The sequence below is a fragment of the Schistocerca cancellata genome, chromosome 3 (genome assembly GCF_023864275.1).
Source record: "Schistocerca cancellata isolate TAMUIC-IGC-003103 chromosome 3, iqSchCanc2.1, whole genome shotgun sequence".
Classification (NCBI taxonomy): domain Eukaryota; kingdom Metazoa; phylum Arthropoda; class Insecta; order Orthoptera; family Acrididae; genus Schistocerca; species Schistocerca cancellata.
The window spans coordinates 28,253,104-28,276,937 of NC_064628.1; positions in this window are offsets into that span (position 1 = coordinate 28,253,104).

Here is a 23,834-nt window from a genome sequence, read left to right on the forward strand (position 1 = left end):
AGAAATTTACGGCGTGCCTGTCGTGATTTGCGAAATCCCTTATAGCTGCAATTGGGTAAGGTACCGATTACTGCTTTTGATCTGGACGCTTCGATCTGCAGACTCTGGTTTTAAGGACGAAGGACAGGTTTGGAAAGCCGAAGTCAAACATCGATAAATAAAGATGCAAGTAACTTCATTCAGTAGTACAATGAGTCATAATATGCCAGAATACGAAGTTAATGTACGATTAATAGTCGGATGCGCTTTCGAAGTTACAAACTGGGGGATGATATTTTTCGTACAGACGTGGAAGAGAGAAATTAAAACAGCATACTACGTCGAACAAATGCAGTTTTCCCGGATACACAAGGGATGTTCAGAGTTTCTAGGGAAAAACAAAGCTCGTTGTAATTTTTAAAAATATCACTTTCTCCTGACTATTTGGATGCAAACCATGCGTAGCGCAACAGTTTTGTAAATACCTGTGCTAAAAACTGACGATGTACAATAGATTGTATTTTAATAAGGTTCTCACGAGAGACAATTTTTCGTTCGTTGTCAATCAAATATGAAGATGTTTGAAGGCGCTTGATAAAGTTTTTAACTTGCCAACAAAAATAAAAGTCGGGCAGTATTTCTCGCAGTAATAAAAACTGGTAAACAGCCAAATAACATTATCAATTCAATAAGGGGTCATGCAAGAACACGTGTCTTTTCATTACATTACCATTCAAACATATTATATGTGAAATAATATGACTAATATTAAAAATAATAATTTCAAAATATGAGCGGGACTCGATTGAGTGATCCGCTGATTAAGGAGCTTGAATACTTAACTCCGCCACCTCATTCTCAGTGTTGCAACGCACCAACACATCACAGACGTGTAAGAAATTTCTATTGTGACTGTCTCGAAATCGCTTAAGTAGTAAACTTTGTTATTTGCAGATTACGTTGTCTTAGTAGACTGTTAAAAAAGTGTACAGAGTTTGAAGTAAGTGCCGGCCGGGGTCGCCGAGCGGTTCTAGGCGCTACAGTCTGGAAGCGCGCGACCGCTACGGTCGCAGGTTCGAATCCTGCCTCGGGCAAGGATGTGTGTGATGTCCTTAGGTTAGTTAGGTTTAAGTAGTTCTAAGTTCTAGGGGACTGATGACCTAAGAAGTTAAGTCGCACAGTGCTCCGAGGTACTTGAACAATTTTTTGAAATAAGTCCGTGATCCATACGTCGCGACTTCCCCTTAGGAGTAGGCGTATGATGGAAACTGTTCCATCGTCACTGTACGATGGGGCGCTGCAACAGTTAGGCTTGTACAATGACTGACACAGACCGTTCCAGTCTATAAAAGGATAGAATAGGTGTAACGCCATCCTGTTGAATTCTCCGCTCTTTTTGTTAATCAAAGACCGATCACAACCACTTCAATCATACCTACATATGCTCCTTTACTCCGCAAGTCACCTTACGGTGGGTAGCTGAGGTTCCTTTGCGTATCAGTGTTCCTTCCGCTTTTCCTGTTGAAGTTGCGAATCCGTAAGGATACAGCCAAAGGGGAAGTTTCGGGGCTCCAGACCTCCCCTGTCACCTAAATGAAGTTACAGACGTCCTAGCTGCCGTGTAATGAAATTGCAAGACACTTGATTTTCAATCACACGACGAAAAAGAATTACATATAATCGATAGTAAAAAAGCCCATCGATAGATTTAAACTAGCCAAAACCAACCATCGTACATCCTTAGCTTTATTTGAGCTCAGATGTGCTTTCTTCAATCACTCCGCCCTTACCTGCTGTTGAATTTAATGTATGTACCGAAGTTTATTGCCGTTTGCGCTGTGTGCTGTTCTAACAACTTGTGATTGTCGAAAACTTTCTAACAGGAAAGTATATGAAAAACGCTTCTGATTCGTCCACGAGTATTAAGTCAAAAATACACTACTGGCCATTAAAATTGCTACACCAAGAAAAAATGCAGATGATAAACGGGTATTCATTGGACAAATATATTATACTAGAGCCGGCTGCGGTGGCCGTGCGGTTCTGGCGCTGCAGTCCGGAACCGCGGGACTGCTACGGTCGCAGGTTCGAATCTTGCCTCGGGCATGGGTGTGTGTGATGTCCTTAGGTTAGTTGGGTTTAAGTAGTTCTAAGTTCTAGGGGACTTATGACCTAAGATGTTGAGTCCCATAGTGTTCAGAGCCATTTGAACCATATTATACTAGAACAGACATGTGATTACATTTTCCCGCAATTTGGATGCATAGATCTTAAGAAATCAGTACCCAGAACAACCACCGCTGGCCGTAATAACGGCCTTGATACGCCTGGGCATTGAGTCAAACAGAGCTTGGAAGGCGTGTACAGGTAGAGCTGCCCATGCAGCTTCAAAACGATACCACAGTCCATCACCAGTGCTGACTGGCGTATTGTGATGAACCAGTTGCTCGGCCATCATTGACCAGACGTTTTCATTTGGTGAGAGATCTGGAGAATGTGCTGGCCAGGGCCCCAGTCGAACATTTTCTGTATCCAGAAAGGCCCGTACCGGACCTGCAACATGCGGTCGCGCATTATACTGCTGAAATATAGGGTTTCGGAGGGATCGAATGAAGGGTAGAGCCACGGGTCGTAACAAATCTGAAATGTAACGTCCACTGTTCAAAGTGCCGTCAGTGCGAATAAAAGGTGCCCGAGACGTGAAACCAATGGCACCCCATACCATCACGCCGGATAATACGCCAGTATGGCGATGACGAATACATGCTTCCAATGTGTGCTCACCGCGATGTCGCGAAACACGGATGCGACCATCATGATGCTGTAAACAGAACCTGGATTCGTCCAAAAAAATGACGTTTTGCCATTGGTGCACCCAGGTTCGTCGTTGAGTACACCATCGCAGGCGCTCCTGTCTGTGATGCAGCGTCAAGGGTAACCGCATCCATGGTCTCCGAGCTGATAGTCCATGCTGCTGCAAACGTCTACGAACTGTTCGTGCAGATGGTTGTTGTCTTGCAAACGTCCCCATCTTTTGACTAAGGGATCGAGACATGGCTGCACGATTCGTTACAGTCATGCGGATAAGATGCCTGTCATCTCGACTGCTAGTGATACGAGGACTTTTAGAACTTTGTATATGCAATATTCATTATTTTACGAGTCAGTGAACAGGTAAACATCATTGCAAATAACATCAAATTAAATTCAGTTCATAAAAATACACTTGAATTACCTGTATCGCCCAAAAATCGCGTTGATCAACAAAATGTCGCCCAAACGACGACAGCTGCATTTCTTTAAAAAAAAAATTCTGCAAATTCTATCATTACTAGCCCAAATGGCAAAATATTGCCCAGTCTGCTCACCCAGATAGTAATCAGTTATGAAAACCAGTTCCAACAGGGTACGATGGGGTGGGGTTTCTAGAGAACGAAAGGGGTATGTAATGACAGCGCATTCTATAGTCCGTTCGTATCTAAGAGATTTTTTCAGAGTCTGCTTGAATTCGTCCGTGTCGACTTCACCCTGCATACCCACCCAACCCCCTCCCGCCCTCCCACCTTTTCGTCCTGAATCCATTAACTTTCTTGTAGTACTACAATAACTCAAGCTTTTTCAGATCTTGTATGATTATGTCCGAAGTATAATATTTTAAATTGTAGAAATAGACATATAATAATAATTATTTCGTTATTTTTGTACTAGTGCTTATCTCGATTTTTGGAATAGTTATTTATTTATCGCTGAGACAGTAATGTCGGTCTGCGTATTGTTTCGTCAGTATACCTAGTTACGCTATATTTACGTTGGAAGGCGGGTAGCGATCGTTAATTTGTACTATATATCTGTGCATAGAAAATGGCTCTGAGCACTATGGGACTTAACAGCTATAGTCATCAGTCCCCGAGAACTTAGAACTACTTAAACCTAACTAACCTAAGGACATCACACAACACCCAGTCATCACGAGGCAGAGAAAATCCCTGACGCCGCGGGAATCGAACCCGGGAACTCTGTGCATAGAAATGACTCTCTTGTGGAACGGCGATTTTTGTCTTCAAGTTCTGCTACAAGAACGATGCTATACTTTGAAATGTCTTATTCGTAATATCTTCGGAACAGTGAGTCGAACCATCAAAACTCTAAGGTATTTGACATAAAAGTCATAGAAACGACAACGTATGTTGTATACCATAGATGAGTTTATTAGCATCAAAGAGTGTATAAACATATTATCTTGGATAAATACTGGTTCATTTACGAGGGTGCATACATTAGAAGTCAAGTTGAAATCAGTGCTTGGATCCGAGTCAAGATCTCAAAACTGCAGCTCGTAATATATGTTTTCCGTTTTGCTTTCTAAATAAAATTTCAAGTTGATTGTTGGAATAACAATTTAAAATGTTTTTGATTACTTAATGAAATCGAAAAATTTTATTGTATCTAACTTTCTAAGGTCTGAGGCTGAATTGAGAAACATATGATGCTAGGATTTACTGAAGGAAATCTTACTTTGTTTCAAAGAAATCGTAAACTTAAATACAAGATCGTAGCAGGAGCAAGATAGCTATTGTCAATAGAGGTTTGAATCCATTTAACTTTCTAAGTTATTCAGAACAATCTTAGTATTCTTTTGCTCTGCGATGGTGAACTTTATTTTAACAGACTGAATTGTATTTTGTTAGCAAAGAGAGAATGCATTAGAATTTTAATTCGTTTGGCGATAAAGTGAAGTTATTGGGTTGTCAACTAAAGAAATATTTAACTGTGCTTTTAGATATTTCTCATATACAGGGTTAATCACTAACTATTGCCGCCAAGAATGACTCCGAAAGTATGATAGGAGCGGAAATTTTCGTGGGACAAAAGTTACATGGACAACGGGGCCATAATATGACGTTGGTTTTTTATTGCTAGATGGGGTCGCTTCAGAGATATGAAGGTCAACTTTGTTTTCTTAAATGGGATGCTATAGTTTGGGGCTGAGTTTGCAACACTCCCACCCTGTCGGACGTGCGTTAGCTCAATAAAGCCTGTACTGTAATAAGTTCACGGGCTTCACCTTGTAAACAAGGATTTAGTACATAAGTTGACCGCGTGTACCTAATGGAAGCAATTCGGACTTATATTCAGTCAGTAACTACAGTGATGCGTCAAGCAAATGTAAAGTATAATTACGCGTTCGCATGGACAAGCAGTACACACAGTAGATACTACCAATGATTAATAATACGGTCGCCAGCCTAATTAGGCATTGAGTGAGTTTTTCCCTGTACAAGTATGTGCATGTACAAGCATAACAACACGTAGTAATGTTGCGTTTTATAGCAAAATTTAGAACCAGAAAGAATCTACTGAACTAAGGTTTTCTTCTTTTGTATTAATTCGTACGAGCTAAAATTACACAACACCACACAGCAATGATTACTACAAGCTGCACTTCGTATATTGATCAGACTGAAATCGGGCATAGATTACCCTATAATCAGCAATTTTGAAATTACACAAACAATGTCACTATTAAAATCGGAAAAAACACTAATAAACTTAGGTTTAATATAGAACTTAATTTTACTGTTCAATTCTGATCAGTACACTTCAAAATGTGCAAGAATAGGCAAGAGAAGGGGGGGGGGCCTGAAACTGTTATGGATGTTATACTGAAACTAGCAAGTCCTGAAGGTACATTAACACTCAAAATTATCAATCTGTGGATAACTACTTTTCTTTTCTTAATTTTTGAATTACTTAGTTATCATTATTTCAGTCACAAATCAATTAACTAACATTACTAGCTCAATTCAGATTTTATCTTTCAATTTAATCACACCGATATTCTTTACTAACATTTACATTTGCACTCCTATCCTTGAACGTCTTTATAGTATAGATTGGTCTGCAGGTGATTTAGTACTAACTGTAACTTTCAGTTCGGGATACTCGGGTTGCACAATATGCGGTAAGGACCCTGTCTAGGTCAATGATAAGGATAAGTGATGTCTAAGGCAATTCTGGTAAAAGTCAAGTTATTATTGAACAGTTAGAACAGTTTCAACACTGGTTCACACAGATACACTTCTAAAGATGAAGTAAATGTTTGGCCTGTGCACGTCGGTGCGGCGGATGGCGGGCAGCGAGATAGCGGGCAGCACAGCACACATACAAGCACGGCTAAGGCTCTCACAGTATCGGCACTTTCATTCTTCTTGGCGTCGTAATCTTTCCAGTTTTGTGCCTGAGAATATAGCCATGCCAAGTAGTCGTCGGAATCGGCCCATCCGAGGCTCAATGGAATCCACTTTTCCTAGACAGCCTCCTCGGTACAGTACAAGTTCCTCTGACCGATGCTCAACTCCGACTGTTAGACTGAGCCCGTTGTGCCGAACCGCGCCAGTGTGCGTTTTCCCGCGCTCGCCTGCATCCACCTTTTCCCGCGCCCCTACAGGTAGGGTATTCACCACAGGTTTTCTACTACACATATTCTAATGCATTACCTACGTATGGACCAAGTGTTTAAATTACAATTTTCACATTATACAATAGTATTTAACATTAAATACATTTTCCTTTGGTTATGAAATTGCTTAAAATCTAACATAAGTAATGACATTCATTTCAAAAGTTGTGTACAGTTTCTTTAACATGACACGAAAAGAAAAAATCTAAAATAATATTTACATTATTTCACATAAATTCAGAAAGAAACATTTATCTAAATGCATAAAGAAAAAAATTATTATAGGTACATTATTGTTACACATGCCCCTGTTTCCAGAAAATTTTCTTAAGTCCAAATTTTATGGGAACACTAAATTTAACAATGATACACTGGTTCTGAATCTTTACGTAAAAGTTCAAGAAGATTTACACTACATATTTCCTTCCACTCACTGTATATAGGTTCACACTATTTTAATATATTAAGACCAATATCTTGTTATTTACTTAAGTGCCTTTTGCACAGTCCAACTTCCCATTTAAACATTACTAAAATAGCAATTTAATCATTTTTTCCCAAATTTCTTAAAGAAACAATTTAAAATTCTGGAATGCAAATATTTAACTACAAAAACAAATGCATATTCCTTATATACTATAAGATAATTTGTCGCTGCTTGCTTTGAATAGCAGTCCAGTTCTTAATTTACTAAACAAAACACACACACCAAATTTTCAGAAAATTAACTACACATATTTACTGCCTATTATGTGGATTTGGGCAGTCCATGTCACTTCATATTGTCACATCCTTTGGATTACATCTACTATTTTCCATCGACTATTTATCTGCCCTCATTGGTATTTGGCAGTCCTTCCTATTCTGGTTCATACACTGCCCATTTTCATTTTTGACAGTTCCACCTGTTATCTGGCTGAAAGCATTTACCCTTTCCTTTCAGTCCTTTCCTCCATACATTTTTATATTTACAGTACCATTGGTAATCTGAAACTCACATAACTACATTAGTAAACTTTCAATGGTATACAGGCATTTACAAAGAATAGTTACATTTGAAACAATTTGTGTTCAGCATAAGATACAGCACAATTACTCGTTTCTGGGAACATATAATTTCAGATCCACTATATTTCTTACACCTAAAGGTCTTTTGGATTTTGGGTAGATTAGGTAGTAAGCATTTTCGTGTGGAATGTTCTGTATTATATATGGTCCATTATAGATATATTTAAATTTTGAAATTTCATGGTTTAGTTCACTAGATTTTTCGTGGGTTTTTAAAAGAACATAATCTCCAACTTTAAATTTTGAAACTTTTAGATTTTTATCGTGTCTTCTAGATCTAGATTCGGCTTTTTGCTTTGCCCTTTTTATTACCAATTCTTTCTTTTGATTCAATCCCAAACTTGTACAAGGTGGACACTCTAATTTTTCTTCAATTAAACTTTTACTACTTTTATCTAACAAAATTTCTTCCGGTGGGAACCCTGCAGTTTCATGATGTAACATGTTCATGACATTCTCAAAATCCGATATGAATCTGCCCCAGGCTCCAATTAAACAAACAATAATTCACTTTCAAATAACACTGAGCTACAGTAGCTATAAAGTCATGCATAATAATAATAATATCTACAAATACAGCATCCTGCCCCTGCTCGTCTCTTTATTAACAAGGCAGCCTTTTGTGGTTCATAAAACAGTCACTCAAGTCTGGTGGCTTCTTAGGCCTCTGGAGTTCAAAGTCTTTGCTCACTTGAACTCTTCGCAAAATAAACACTGAGTCGTCAGGCGGCTCTTTCTTTCTTTGTTCGGTCACAACATCTGGATTCTGTTTTGACACTTCGTCATTGTTAGGTACAATATCGTACTTAACTGCATCCCCTTTGATTTCACTGATTTTTTCATATCCTCTTTCGGTAAAAGTATATTCACTTTCTTTTACCCCGAAAAATTCATCTTCACTAGAGTCATCACTACTCTCTTCCTTCACATCAGATTCGCTTAAGTACGCTACTTTTGCACAACAGGGAAAGCTAGTATATTCAATTTTGTCTGTATTTACGTATATTTCATCATCTGAACTATCGTCGGAATCCGACCATTCCGGATCGCTATCAGGTTCTAACATAAAGGCTTTTCTGAGACAGGCACTAAGTTCCTCCTCGGTATTATCGTCAGGCTTAGATTTTAATTCGATCTCCTCTTTTGGCGAAACGGCCTCATCATCAGCTTTATTTACATCTACTGTGACTTCATATTCATTGTAATCCTCGTGGACTTTAATTACTTTCATGTAATCATCTGCCCCTTCTCCACGGTGCCTCTCGGTAGCAGCTTGCACTATTGGCGGATTGTTAGCAGAAGTTATTTCTTCGTCAATGCTGAGGAATTCATCCTCCAAATCCTTCCTATCATTAACCTTCCCCTTATCGGCAGCACGCGTACTTTTCGCGGCGCTATTTATTCTCCCTTCTTCAAATTTGGGCCACGTCACTATATTGACGCCCCTATCATTTCCCTTTCTATTAACTAATTTCTTCGCCTCATATTCCTTCTTACCATCCTCCCACTCACATTGCTTTAGGCCCTTGTACAGATCGTCGATCTGCCCACACCAATCAGTTACTTCTGCTAATTCATTATCGCCCTTTTCCTCATTGCGAACACTGCTAACCGCACCTCTCTGAGCACTCACAATTTCATTTATTGTTTCCTTTGCCACGGAATTATCACTCGTAAAATTTTCATTATCTCTTACAGCTACGTTCGTACCTACTGCTGCCGTATTGCTAGCGGCTTCTCTCTGAACAGATGTTCCGCTAGGCTGGGCCGTTGCCCTCTGATGCTCCACTCGCCCGTTAACCTGGAGCTTTCTGTGCGGCATAGATGACTCATGTTCGCTCGCACCTGACGCTTGTCTTGCCACAACACGTTGCTTCGTTTCACGCCTGTCTCTAACCTGTCTCATTACATTACGGTCGGTCCGGTATCTGTTCTTAAATCGGGGCCGGTATGTATTGTCCGCTTCCGTTTGGCCCGCAACGTTCGCGGAAATTAGTTTCCCGCGTCGTTATTGTTTTGCGCGGTGTACTCTCGTCCGCGACCTGGATAACTTCCTCTGCCTCTTCCTCTCTGTATTACATTGACGCGAAATCCATCGCCGTCATTCCTTTCGTCATTGTGTCGGGTATTACGGTTGCCAAAATTTTGATAATTGGCAAGACTTTCGCGCCAATGGTCTTCGTCTTCGACTCTTTCGAGAAATGCTTGGAAGCTGCGATGATTGCTTCCTACATACCTCTTTGAATCTTCTGGGAGCTTTTTATACAGCTCCCAGATAATTTCTGAATCCGATCTCCGGCCTCTTAAATGTGTCAATTTTCGGTACCAATATTCGCAGAAATCTTTCAAAGAATTCCTGCCCCTGTTATCATGCTGTTTGGCCATGATAAATTCGCGCCATAAACGGTCCTGCTTTTGTTCAGACCAATATTCTTCCGTAAAACGTTGCCTGAATTCTTCGAACGTCATTCGTTCGGTATTTAAATTTATTCCCCAGCGCTTAGCGTCACCTGCTAAGGCGCTAATTACTACATTTATCTTTTCCTGATCAGACAAGTGCTCAGGAAATACTCTCTCGCAATTTTTGATGAAGTCTAACGGATGCCACCCGTTATGTTTCTTGGCGGGATCGAAGCGTTCCTCGCCTTCTAACAGCTTCGTAATCGGTGTGCCATTACAGACAACACCAGGCCTATCTTTTATTTTGCTCTCCAGATCGAAAATTCTGCCTTGAATTTCCGTAGTATTTTGTTCACAATTTTGAATACAGCCGGTTACTATTTCACCTAAATCTTTTCCAGTGTCTAGAACTACCTTTTTCAACTGTGATATCCCGTGTTGACATTCGTTTACGATCTCAGTTTTAAGACCGAAAACTTTTTCGTCTACCTTAGTTTCAACCAGAGGTTCTACTTTCTCTTGGATGTTGAGAATTTCAACATCAAATCTACTGTTAATGTTACCAATTTCCTCCTGCATAGTATCCATATTTTTGTTAATAGTATCAATTTCAAATTTCATATTATTTATCACAGAACTTAAATTTCCCACTTTTTGTTCTACCTGCTCTATTTGTTTACTAATTCTAATTCCTTGATCTTTGACCTGTGCTTTAATTTGATCAACGTGTGTTTTAAGCTGCTCGTTCTGTGTTTTGAGCTGCTCGTCAACGTGTGTTTTGAGCTGCTTAACCTGATTGCCGACTTGTTTTTGAAGTTGCTCATTCTGCCCTGCAATTTGTTTGGTTAATTGTTCAAATAGATCGTTCATGCTCAAAATTTTTACACTGTTTTGTTCTACGGAATCCGTGTGTTCCGGTCCTACTTCATAAGTTTCTTTCGGTTCTTTCTTTATCTGTGGCGAATCAAATATGTCAGTGGATTCGTTCACGTACCCACTATCATCTACAAAGTCACCCTCTACTTCCTGTTTTGTCCCTTGCTGTGTTCGAGGCGATCGCGACATTTCAAGCTGTTCATTGACGTGTTCATGGTATTGTCTGTACGCCAATTGTCTTCCGCTAACGCCATCTGTTATCTGGCCGAGTAGACTCCTGCTACTGCTAGCCGCATTCTCCATTTCGCTCGGCACATCTACCCTGTCCCCGTTCCTGTCCATATTGAATGCCAATCACACCACACTATTATACTTGACTCACACTGCAGTTTAATTTACTGAACTTTATTGCTGTTCGTGCCACTGAACATCCACTGTTCGGTCTTTAGTTTATAACCGACAACAACTGGATGTCCTGTCACCGGGAAGCCACGTGTAACACTACTGCCCTGTCGGACGTGCGTTAGCTCACTAAAGCCTGTACTGTAATAAGTTCACGGGCTTCACCTTGTAAACAAGGATTTAGTACATAAGTTGACCGCGTGTACCTAATGGAAGCAATTCGGACTTATATTCAGTCAGTAACTACAGTGATGCGTCAAGCAAATGTAAAGTATAATTACGCGTTCGCATGGACAAGCAGTACACACAGTAGATACTAGCAATGATTAATAATACGGTCGCCAGCCTAATTAGGCATTGAGTGAGTTTTTCCCTGTACAAGTATGTGCATGTACAAGCATAACAACACGTAGTAATGTTGCGTTTTATAGCAAAATTTAGAACCAGAAAGAATCTACTGAACTAAGGTTTTCTTCTTTTGTATTAATTCGTACGAGCTAAAATTACACAACACCACACAGCAATGATTACTACAAGCTGCACTTCGTATATTGATCAGACTGAAATCGGGCATAGATTACCCTATAATCAGCAATTTTGAAATTACACAAACAATGTCACTATTAAAATCGGAAAAAACACTAATAAACTTAGGTTTAATATAGAACTTAATTTTACTGTTCAATTCTGATCAGTACACTTCAAAATGTGCAAGAATAGGCAAGAGAAGGGGGGGGGGGCCTGAAACTGTTATGGATGTTATACTGAAACTAGCAAGTCCTGAAGGTACATTAACACTCAAAATTATCAATCTGTGGATAACTACTTTTCTTTTCTTAATTTTTGAATTACTTAGTTATCATTATTTCAGTCACAAATCAATTAACTAACATTACTAGCTCAATTCAGATTTTATCTTTCAATTTAATCACACCGATATTCTTTACTAACATTTACATTTGCACTCCTATCCTTGAACGTCTTTATAGTATAGATTGGTCTGCAGGTGATTTAGTACTAACTGTAACTTTCAGTTCGGGATACTCGGGTTGCACAATATGCGGTAAGGACCCTGTCTAGGTCAATGATAAGGATAAGTGATGTCTAAGGCAATTCTGGTAAAAGTCACGTTATTATTGAACAGTTAGAACAGTTTCAACACTGGTCCACACAGATACACTTCTAAAGATGAAGTAAATGTTTGACCTGTGCACGTCGGTGCGGCGGATGGCGGGCAGCGAGATAGCGGGCAGCACAGCACACATACAAGCATGGCTAAGGCTCTCACAGTATCGGCACTTTCATTCTTCTTGGCGTCGTAATCTTTCCAGTTTTGTGCCTGAGAATATAGCCATGCCAAGTAGTCGTCGGAATCGGCCCATCCGAGGCTCAATGGAATCCACTTTTCCTAGACAGCCTCCTCGGTACAGTACAAGTTCCTCTGACCGATGCTCAACTCCGACTGTTAGACTGAGCCCGTTGTGCCGAACCGCGCCAGTGTGCGTTTTCCCGCGCTCGCCTGCATCCACCTTTTCCCGCGCCCCTACAGGTAGGGTATTCACCACAGGTTTTCTACTACACATATTCTAATGCATTACCTACGTATGGACCAAGTGTTTAAATTACAATTTTCACATTATACAATAGTATTTAACATTAAATACATTTTCCTTTGGTTATCAAATTGCTTAAAATCTAACATAAGTAATGACATTCATTTCAAAAGTTGTGTACAGTTTCTTTAACATGACACGAAAAGAAAAAATCTAAAATAATATTTACATTATTTCACATAAATTCAGAAAGAAACATTTATCTAAATGCATAAAGAAAAAAATTATTATAGGTACATTATTGTTACAAGTTCCTAATAGCGGTTATCGAGACGAATCCAGTGATGTGTAACGGTAAGGTCTTTAAAGGTCTACGAAGGTCACAAAGGTGGCATGAACGGCCATTTACAGAAGGTGTTCGAAGTGATGACCATTCGTATCAGTGCAGTGCTACAGTCTTCCTTTCATGTATTGAGTGGTATTATTTATCACATGAGCAATTATCGAAGCACATGCTCTGACAATTCTCTCTCTCATATCTTCAGGTGTAGTTGAAACGTCTTTATAAACAATGTCTTTTACCAATCCACTCAGGAAAAAACCCAGAGGCGTCAAGTCTGGAGAGCGAGCCGGCCACAATACATCTGCTCAGCGTACAATCCAACGATTTGGGAACTGTCTCTGCAACTCATTTCTTGCCATCAGTTAAATGTGTCGGAAATCCATCGTGTTGATACCACATTCTGTTCCTTGTCCCTAAAGGTATTTCTTCCAATAACAGACAAAAAGTTTCTTGCAGAAATGTGGTGTACTTCCTACCACTAAGATTTCCTTCGATGAAATAGGGGCCTATAATTCTTTCCTCCAGAATCCCACACCATATCTTCATCGACCGCGGTTTTTGGTCTGCAAATTGCCGCAGCCAGCATGGATCTTCAGTTGCCCAATAGTGCATGTTCTGCAGATTAACGTTTACATAGATCGTGAATGTAGCCTCGTCAGTAAATAAAATCAAGTTAATGAATGTGTCATCCCTCTGAATCTGAAGTTGAGCCCATCGGCAGAATTCAGTGCAACGCATACAATCCGTAACAGTTAATTTTTGGTGGAAACTGATATGGTAAGGATGATCTTTATGCCGATGCAGAACACGAACAACACTATTCTGGCTCATGCCAGATCCCCTTGGGACTTGACGCGAACTACCACAAGGCCTCAAACCACAGTGGCGAGAGTACCAATTTCCGTTTCCTCTTTAGTAACTTTGCTTTGCCGGATATGTTTCCGATGCGTTAAAGATCCAGTTGTTCTTAATTTATCGAACACATATTTAATTAAATGTACGACGTGTAGGGTGAGTACGTTGAGGATATCTTTCAGCGTATAAATCTCTAGCTCTCACTGAGTTTCGATGGCATTCTACGTAAATGAAAAGCATATCAACTTGTTCATCGAAGGAATACATCACTCACATTCGCTTGATTCGACGATACTATCCTTACCATTCCTATTAGTGTTGTATTGCGAAACTGTGGAAAGGCACGTTAGATGGATACGCCGTATTCGGCGAATAATTGCTATTTGCACGATACCCTAGAGAGAATTTTCAGAGCGTGTGCTTCGATAAGTGCCGAAAGAATTTCACTCAATCCATGATAAGAAGATTGCAGCACTGCATTTGATACCAATGGCCATCACTTCGAACACCTTATGTAAATGGACGTTCATGTCATCATTTTGACCTTCGTTGATCTTCAAAGACCTTACCATTACACATAACTGGATTCGTCTCGATAGCCGCTATCAGAAAATAAGTACCAGACTATAAAATCCCATTTAAAAATCAAAATTGACTTTCATATCTCTGACGCGACCCCACCTAGCAACAAAAAAACCAACGTCATATTATGGCCCCTGTAGTCCCATGCAACTTTTGTCCCACAGACTTTTCAGCTACTATCATACTTTCGGAGTTGTTCTACGTGGCAATAGTTGTTGACTCAGTCTGTATGCTAATGAGAATAAATGTTATACTTTTTTTTAGAAAATCCCTTTTGCCTCATTTTATAGACCTAATACTGCAAATATTATTTGAATAACGGTCTCCTGAACGCAAATTATGAACATAAAATTAAAAAATTAATTAATATGTTTTCAGAATAAATAAGAAACATGAGCCTTATTGGAGTACTCTTTATCTGTTCGGACCCCTGCCCCCTCCATCTCCCTTGACAAAATCCTGGCTACCATCCTTGCCCTCCATGTAGGCTCTAATCTCCCTAGTTTTACATTCGTTGCCTTGACACGTGATATACGTAGGAGGAAGCAATATCTTGGTTGATGCTTACAGGAACGTACGCCTTAGGAACATTAAGAATAAGCCACACCGTGATGCAGAACACCTCTCTTGAAGTGTCTGCCACTGCAGTTGGATAAGCATCTCCATGGCGCTTCTGCACTCACTAAATGAACCAATTACGAACCGGTCTACTCTGATTTGGATTTTATCTATTTCCTCTATCAATCCTCACTAGTGCGAATCACAGACTGACGAGCATTATTCGAGTATTAGTCGAACGTGTGTTTTGTAAACTACTTCATGTGTTAAAGGACTACATTTTACATTTACATTTACATTTACATTTCTACTCCGCAAGCCACTCAACGGTGTGTGGCGGAGGGCATTTCCTATCGATTCTTCCAACGAATCTCAGTCTGACATCTACCAGCTAAACTAGGCACAGAATTGGCAAGTGCAATAATAGGTTTTTAAATTCAGATGTATGTAAAATATCGTGCTAAGACTGTGTCAGACAATATATTGGACAAATAGGAAGGCAACATAGTACTATTCAGTCAACCTTTGACGAGGAATAAGCACTGAGAAGGTTCCACTGACAATAGCTTCTTCATAGCGCAGCTAAGGGATTACTGCGTAATGGAAGTTTATGCACATTTTAAAAAATAGACCACTTAGTTGTTGAATGAAAAGCTTGATTTTAGGGAAAGATAGCTTCTATGAGCTGTTTGATAATTTACTAAAATATAAGTGAAGACACTCTCTGTATTTTTATAATAAGGAAGACAAAAGCTCTGTTCCTTATCAGTTACTATTAGAACCAACTAGGATACTATTTCAGTACGTTTTATAGTCTCACAGTTTTGCCCTAGCATAGCCACTTAAATTATCTTTCTTCTAACGAAATATTTTAGGATTTTAATAATTTAAATATAAATACTATACAGTTTAACAAGTTGTTATCTACAATAGTCATTCATTATTTTACTGTGTAACTATCGTATATTTTACACGATTTTCTGCCACCAGTAAAAGTGGTGAGATTTTATATGTTTTTGGAGGACCGTGTAGTCAAGTTATCTCACATAGAACATACACTCCGGGAAATGGAAAAAAGAACACATTGACACCGGTGTGTCAGACCCACCATACTTGCTCCGGACACTGCGAGAGGGCTGTACAAGCAATGATCACACGCACGGCACAGCGGACACACCAGGAACCGCGGTGTTGGCCGTCGAATGGCGCTAGCTGCGCAGCATTTGTGCACCGCCGCCGTCAGTGTCAGCCAGTTTGCCGTGGCATACGGAGCTCCATCGCAGTCTTTAAAACTGGTAGCATGCCGCGACAGCGTCGACGTGAACCGTATGTGCAGTTGACGGACTTTGAGCGAGGGCGTATAGTGGGCATGCGGGACGCCGGGTGGACGTACCGCCGAATTGCTCAACACGTGGGGCGTGAGGTCTCCACAGTACATCGATGTTGTCGCCAGTGGTCGGCGGAAGGTGCACGTGCCAGTCGACCTGGGACCGGACCGCAGCTACGCACGGATGCACGCCAAGACCGTAGGATCCTACGCAGTGCCGTAGGGGACCGCACCGCCACTTCCCAGCAAATTAGGGACACTGTTGCTCCTGGGGTATCGGCGAGGACCATTCGCAACCGTCTCCATGAAGCTGGGCTACGGTCCCGCACACCGTTAGGCCGTCTTTCGCTCACGCCCCAACATCGTGCAGCCCGCCTCCAGTGGTGTCGCGACAGGCGTGAATGGAGGGACGAATGGAGACCCTGGCCAGCAAGATCTCCGGATCTGTCCCCCATTGAGCATGTTTGGGACTGGATGAAGCGTCGTCTCACGCGGTCTGCACGTCCAGCACGAACGCTGGTCCAACTGAGGCGCCAGGTGGAAATGGCATGGCAAGCCGTTCCACAGGACTACATCCAGCATCTCTACGATCGTCTCCATGGGAGAATAACAGCCTGCATTGCTACGAAAGGTGGATATACACTGTACTAGTGCCGACATTGTGCATGCTCTGTTGCCTGTGTCTATGTACCTGTGGTTCTGTCAGTGTTATCATGTGATGTATCTGATCCCAGGAATGTGTCAATAAAGTTTCCCCTTCCTGGGACAATGAATTCTTATTTCAATTTCCAGGAGTGTATTGATAAGGCCTTTGTTTGCTTTTGAGGTCACGAGTCTTCTGACTTGTTCGAAGTGACCCGCCAAGAATACCTCTCCTGTGTCAACCTCTTCATCACAGAGTAGCACTTGCAACCTACGACCTCAATTATTTGCTGGATGTATTCCAGTCTCTGTCTTCCTCTACAGTCTTTGCCCTCTACAGACCCCTCTAGCACCACAGAAGTTATTCCCTGATGTCTCACCAGATGTCCTACCACCCAGTCCCGTCTCCTTGTGAGTGTTTTCCACATATTCCTTTCCTCTCCAATTCTGCGCAGAACCCCATCATTCCTTACCTTACTAGTCCATTTAATTTCAGCATTCGCCTGTAGCAACACATTTCAAATGCTTCGTTTCTCTTCTGTTCCGGTTTTCCCACAGTCCATGTTTTACTACCATACAATGCTGTGTTCCAGATGTACATTTTCAGAAATTTCTTCCTCAAATTAAAGCCTACGTATGATACAAGTAGGCTTCTCTTGGCCGGGAATGTCCTTTTGGCCAGTGCTCTTCTGCTTTTGATGTCCTCCTTGCTCCGTCTGTCATTGGTTATTTTGCTGCCTAGATAACAGAATACCTTAATTTCATCAACCTTGTGACCATCAATCCCGATATTAAGATTCCCGCAGATCTCATTTCTGCTACTTCTCATTACTTTCGTCTTTCTTCGATTTACTCTCAACTCATATTCCATACTCATTAGATTCTTCATTCCATTCAGCAGTTCATGTAATTCTTCTTCACTTTCACTGAGGATAACAATGTCATTAGCGAATCATTGATATCCTTTCACCTTGAATTTTAATTCCATTCCTGAGCCTTTCTTTTATTTCTATCATTGCTTTATCGATGTACAGATTGAACAGTAGTGTCGGCGGGTGGTTGGGAATTGGGGGGGGGGGGGGGAGACTACATTCCTGTCTTAGACTCTTTTCAATGCGAGCGCTTCGTCCTTAGGCGTCCACTCTTGTTAATCCCTCTTGGCTCTTGTACATATTGCAGATTACCAGTCTCTCCCTATACCTTAGCCCTATTTTTCTCAGAATTTCGAACGTCTTGCACCATTTTACATTGTTTTTTCTAGGTCGACAATTCCTATGAACGTGTCATGATTTTTCTTTAGTCTCATCTCCATTATCACCCTCAACGTAAGAATTGCCTCTCGCGTGACTTTACCTTTTCTAAAGCCAAGCTGATCATTATTTTGCACATTCTCAATTTTCTTTTCCATTTTTGTGCATATTATCCTTGTTAGCAGCTTGGATGCATGAGCTGTTAAGCTGACAGTGCGATAATTCTCCCACTTGTCAGTTCTTGCAGTCTTCGGAAATGTGTGGACGATATTTTTCCGAATGTCAGATGGTATGGCACGAGACTCACAGATTATACATCCAACGTCAAGAGTCGATTCGTTGCTACATCCATAATGATTTTAGAAATTCTGATGGAATTTCATTTATAGCTTCTGCCTTATTTGATCTTAAGTCCTCCAAAGCTCTCTTAAATTATGATTCTTATACTGGATCTACTATCTCTTCTAAATCGAGTTCTGTTTCTTCTTCTATCACATCAGACAAACATACTCCTTTCTAGAGGCCTTCAATGGAATTCTTGTTGCATTCTTTATGTTACTACCCTTGTTTTTAATGTCACCGAAGGTTGTTTTGACTTTCCCATGTGCTGAGTCAGTCCTTTCGACAATCATTTCGTTTTCGTTTCTTCACAGTTTTCTTGCAGCCATTTCGTCTTAGCTTCCCTGCACTTCCTATTTATTTCATTCCTCAGCGAGATGTATTTCTGTATTTCTGAATTTCCCTGAACACGTTTGTACTTCCTTCTTGTATGGATCACCTTAAATATTTCTTCTATTACCCACCGTATTCCATGTATTTGCGTATTGGTTCTTCTTTACAATTCTATTGAACTTCAGCCTACTTTTCATCACTACTATATTGTGATCTGAGTCTATATCTGCTCCTTGGTACGCCTTACAATCCAGTAACAGACGTCGAAATCTCTGTCTGAACATGATGTAATCTAGCTGAAATCCTTCCCTATCACCTGGCCTTTTCCGAGTATACCTCCTCCTCTTGTCTTGAACAGAGAATCCGCTATTACTATCTGAAATTTATTAGTGAACTCAATTAGTCTTTCTCCTCTCCCATTCTTTATCCCAAGCCTATATTCTCCAGCAACCTTTTCTTTTACTCCTTCCCATACAACTACATTCCAATCCCCCATGACTATTAGATTTTCATCTCCTTTTATGTACTGCATTACCTTTTCAACATCCTCATATACTTTCTCTATCACTTCATCTTCGGCTTACGATGTCGGCATGACCTATTGTTGTCGGTGTTGGTTTTCTATCGATTCTGATAAGAAGAATAGTTCACTATTAGTCTTTGCCCACCTTTCTATTCATAACGAAACCTACTCGCGTTGTACCATTTTCTGCTGCTGTTGATAGTACTCTGTGCTCAACTTACCAGAAATCCTTATCCTCTATCCTTTTCACTTTATTGACCCTATTATATTTAAATTGAGCCTTTGCATTTCCTTTTCAGATTTTCTAGCTTCCCTGCCACATTTTAGTTTCTGACATTCCACATCCCAACTCGTAATATCCCAGGAAGTTTCATATCAGCGCACACTCCGCTGCAGAGTGAACATCTCATTCTGGAAACATCCCCCAGGCTGTGGCTAAGCCATGTCTCCGCAATATCCTTCCTTTCAGGAGTGCTAGTTCCGCAATCGGAATTTAAAAGAGCTTTGGAGGACTTACGGTCAAATAAGCCAGAAAGGATAGATAACATTCCATCAGAATTTCTAAAATCATTGGGGGAAGTGGCAACAAAACGATTATTCACGTTGGTGTGTAGAATATATGAGTCTGGCGATATACCATCTGACTTTCGGAAAAGCATCATCCACACAATTCCGAAGACGGCAAGAGCTGACAAGTCCGAGAATTATCGCACAATCAGCTTAACAGCTCATGCATCGAAGCTGCTTACAAGAATTATATACAGAAGAATGGAAAAGAAAATTGAGAATGCGCTAGGTGACGATCAGTTTGGCTTTAGGAAAAGTAAAGGGACGAGAGAGGCAATTCTGACGTTACGGCTAATAATGGGAGCAAGGCTAAAGAAAAATCAAGACACTTTCATAGGATTTGTCGACCTGGAAAAAGCGTTCGACAATATAAAATGGTGCAAGCTGTTCGAGATTCTGAAATAGTAGGGGTAAGCTATAGGGAGAGACGGGTCATATACAATATGGACAACAACCAAGAGGGAATAATAAGAGTGGACGATCAAGAACGAAGTGCTCGTATTAAGAAGGGTGTAAGACAAGGCTGTAGCCTTTCGCCCCTACTCTTCAATCTGTACATCGAGGAAGCAATGATGGAAATAAAAGAAAGGTTCAGGAGTGGAATTAAAATACAAGGTGAAAGGATATCAATGATACGATTCGCTGATGACATTGCTATCCTGAGAGAAAGTGAAGAAGAATTAAATGATCTGCTGAACGGAATGAACAGTCTAATGAGTACACAGTATGGTTTGAGAGTAACTCGGAGAAAGGCGAAGGTAATGAGAAGTAGTAGAAATGAGAACAGCGAGAAACTTAACATCAGGATTGATGGTCACGAAGTCAATGAAGTTAAGGAATTCTGCTACCTAGGCAGTAAAATAACCAATGACGGACGGAGCAAGGAGGACATCAAAAGCAGACTCGCTACGGCAAAAAAGTGATTTCTGGGCAAGAGAAGTCTACTAATATCAATTACCGGCCTTAATTTGAGGAAGAAATTTCTGAGGATGTACGTCTGGAGTACAGCATTGTGAAACATGGACTGTGGGAAAACCGGAACAGAAGAGAATCGAAGCATTTGAGATATGGTGCTATAGACGAATGTTGAAAATTAGGTGGACTGATAAGGTAAGGAATGAGAAGGTTCTACGCAGAATCGGAGAGGAAAGGAATATGTGGAAAACACTGATAAGGAGAAGGGACAGGATGATAGGACATCTGCTAAGACAAGAGGGAATGACTTCCATGGTACTAGAGGGAGCTGTAGAGGGCAAAAACTGTAGAGGAAGACAGAGATTGGAATACGTCAAGCAGATAAGCGAATAATTGAGGACGTAGGTTGCAAGTGCTACTCTGAGATGAAGAGGTTAGCACAGGAAAGGAATTCGTGGCGGGCCGCATCAAACTAGTTAATAGACTGATGACAAAAAAAAAAAATACCAATACGTTGGTGCAGCGTATCTGAAAACGTAATGAAATATTAGATCACGTTAACATACGCAACTGAGGAACATCTTAATAGAGCAAGACCTAACATATATTTTCGGGGAATTTAAATGGGAATATTTCGAAGAAAGACAACGTTGCTGATATCTACTGGGTAAATGTAGAGAACTTAAATTCGACGAAGAGTACCGCTATCGTTGTATATGTCGCGTACGAAGTTTGGGAATAACACGGAAGAGATTTGGGAAGAGGTCCCCGATACTCAGACATTTTCTCTCAACAACCTACGAAATTTTTTTCCGCATGTCTGTTTCATTCTGTAAAGGTCGTACTTTTCCCTCTCTCCTCTATATATATATATGTAAGGATATACGCAGATGTTGATATAAAGGTTAAAGGAGAGAACATTTTTATAGAGTTAGTGGACAGATGCCCGGACGACAATACGTCGGCGCCTATTCAGAGACTGCCATAGAGTCGTAGAGACGTGACGTTTCCAGTTACCCCGGAGGTGCGGAGTGAAAGCCATGCGCCCCATTCAGCCGCTAATCCAGTTACTCGTCCGCCGGAATCAATGGCGACGCAAACGCTGCTGCCTTCCGCCCACTAGCCCGCGCCTCTTTATATCGTCAGGCGGCGGATAGGGTGGGGAGTGCTGAGACAGCTGCCGCGGCTGCATAGAAATCTTTGCGGAGGGCGCCGCGTTTGCGGCCGGCAGCGGCAGTATGCAAATATTCCAGCGTCCGCAATTGCAGAATTCCGACCGTCTCTGGAGTAGATATGGGCAAAACTGTTCTTTTCAGAGATCGGATCAGAACTGTTCACTCCCTGAAATGAATTAGCTCTTTTTCATGACTCACCACTCATTTACAATAGAAAATAAATGGAAGGCACATTGCCCTTTAAACTTGGTTTATTCCAGTACTATACCTGTATTTTGATCTTATTTGATCCTATTTTGAAGTAACACAGATAATGAGTAAGAATTTTGTATTGTTTATTGAAATTTCCATGATATGACAAAGTTTTTGATTATTGATTTATTTTGCACTATCGCGGTTTTTTGGGTGATCGGAAAATGTTGTAACTTGAGATTTACATTAACAATATATTTGGCTATAATGTATTAAAATTTCATTAACCTCATACAAATACATCGCAGGCCATATATTTTTAAAGTGAACATTTCCTTCCGAAGACGCCTAAAATCGCAAAATCCATACCAGAATAAGAAAAAAATATATAAATTTGACTGTAAAACGAAAGTGCTGCATATAGCCTTACGCAGAGTAAAACAAGGAAAATATTGGTGTATCACATTTTGCGATACGTTTATCGGTTCGCTCGTAATTAAAGCGTAAATTCGAGTGTCCATAATAAAAATCCTATATGCTAACATTTTTAGGTTAGGCTTTACCGTGACTGTTACTGACATTAAATGAAACAACAAGTTCACTGTTACCAGTCACCGTTTTATTTATTTCCACGACGCGTTTCGAAGGTTTAAACCTCCATCATCGGGTGGATTTACATTAGTAAGTATTACATTTGTGTGTGTGTTGTGTTACGATTTTTTTTTTTTTTTGGAGGAACTTGTGGCACTGCCTAGTGGAGAAACGAAACGCTATTTCAGAATATGGTTTAGGATTACTTTTGACGAAAAATTAAACTGATATCTAATGGTAAACATTGAATAAATAAACTACAGTACCTTCAGTGATCACAGGTTCCTTTTGCTGTCGTAACACATCACATGTATACTGCCACATTTGTAAACAAATATGGTGTCTGGAATCAGCTGGGTGCAAGGTTCGTATAGCAGAAGTGAAGACATAATCGCAAAGTGCAAAGAATATACATCATAACAATATTATTACAGAATAATTGCTTTAAGCATTTAGCGGTGTTTGTTTACGTGTGTGTACTTCAGGTGGTATATAAATCCAATTCTGACAACTTAAAACAGCAAACATTCGTACTCGTTTATACAATCACGTGAAATGTTAAAATGGCTTAAACTTCATACTTATTGATAACAATTAGGTGAATTGTAATTATAGTCTGTAACATTTCACCTAATTGTTATCAATAAGTATGAAGTTTAAGCCATTTTAACATTTCACGTGATTGTATAAACGAGTACGAATGTTTGCTGTTTTAAGTTGTCAGAATTGGATTTATATACCACCTGAAGTACACACGTAAACAAACACCGCTAAATGCTTAAAGCAATTATTCTGTAATAATATTGTTATGATGTATATTCTTTGCATGCCATGTAAATGTTTCCTGTCATATAATCACTCTTTCCTCCCTCCCTCTCTCTCCCCCTATCTCTCTCCCTCTCCC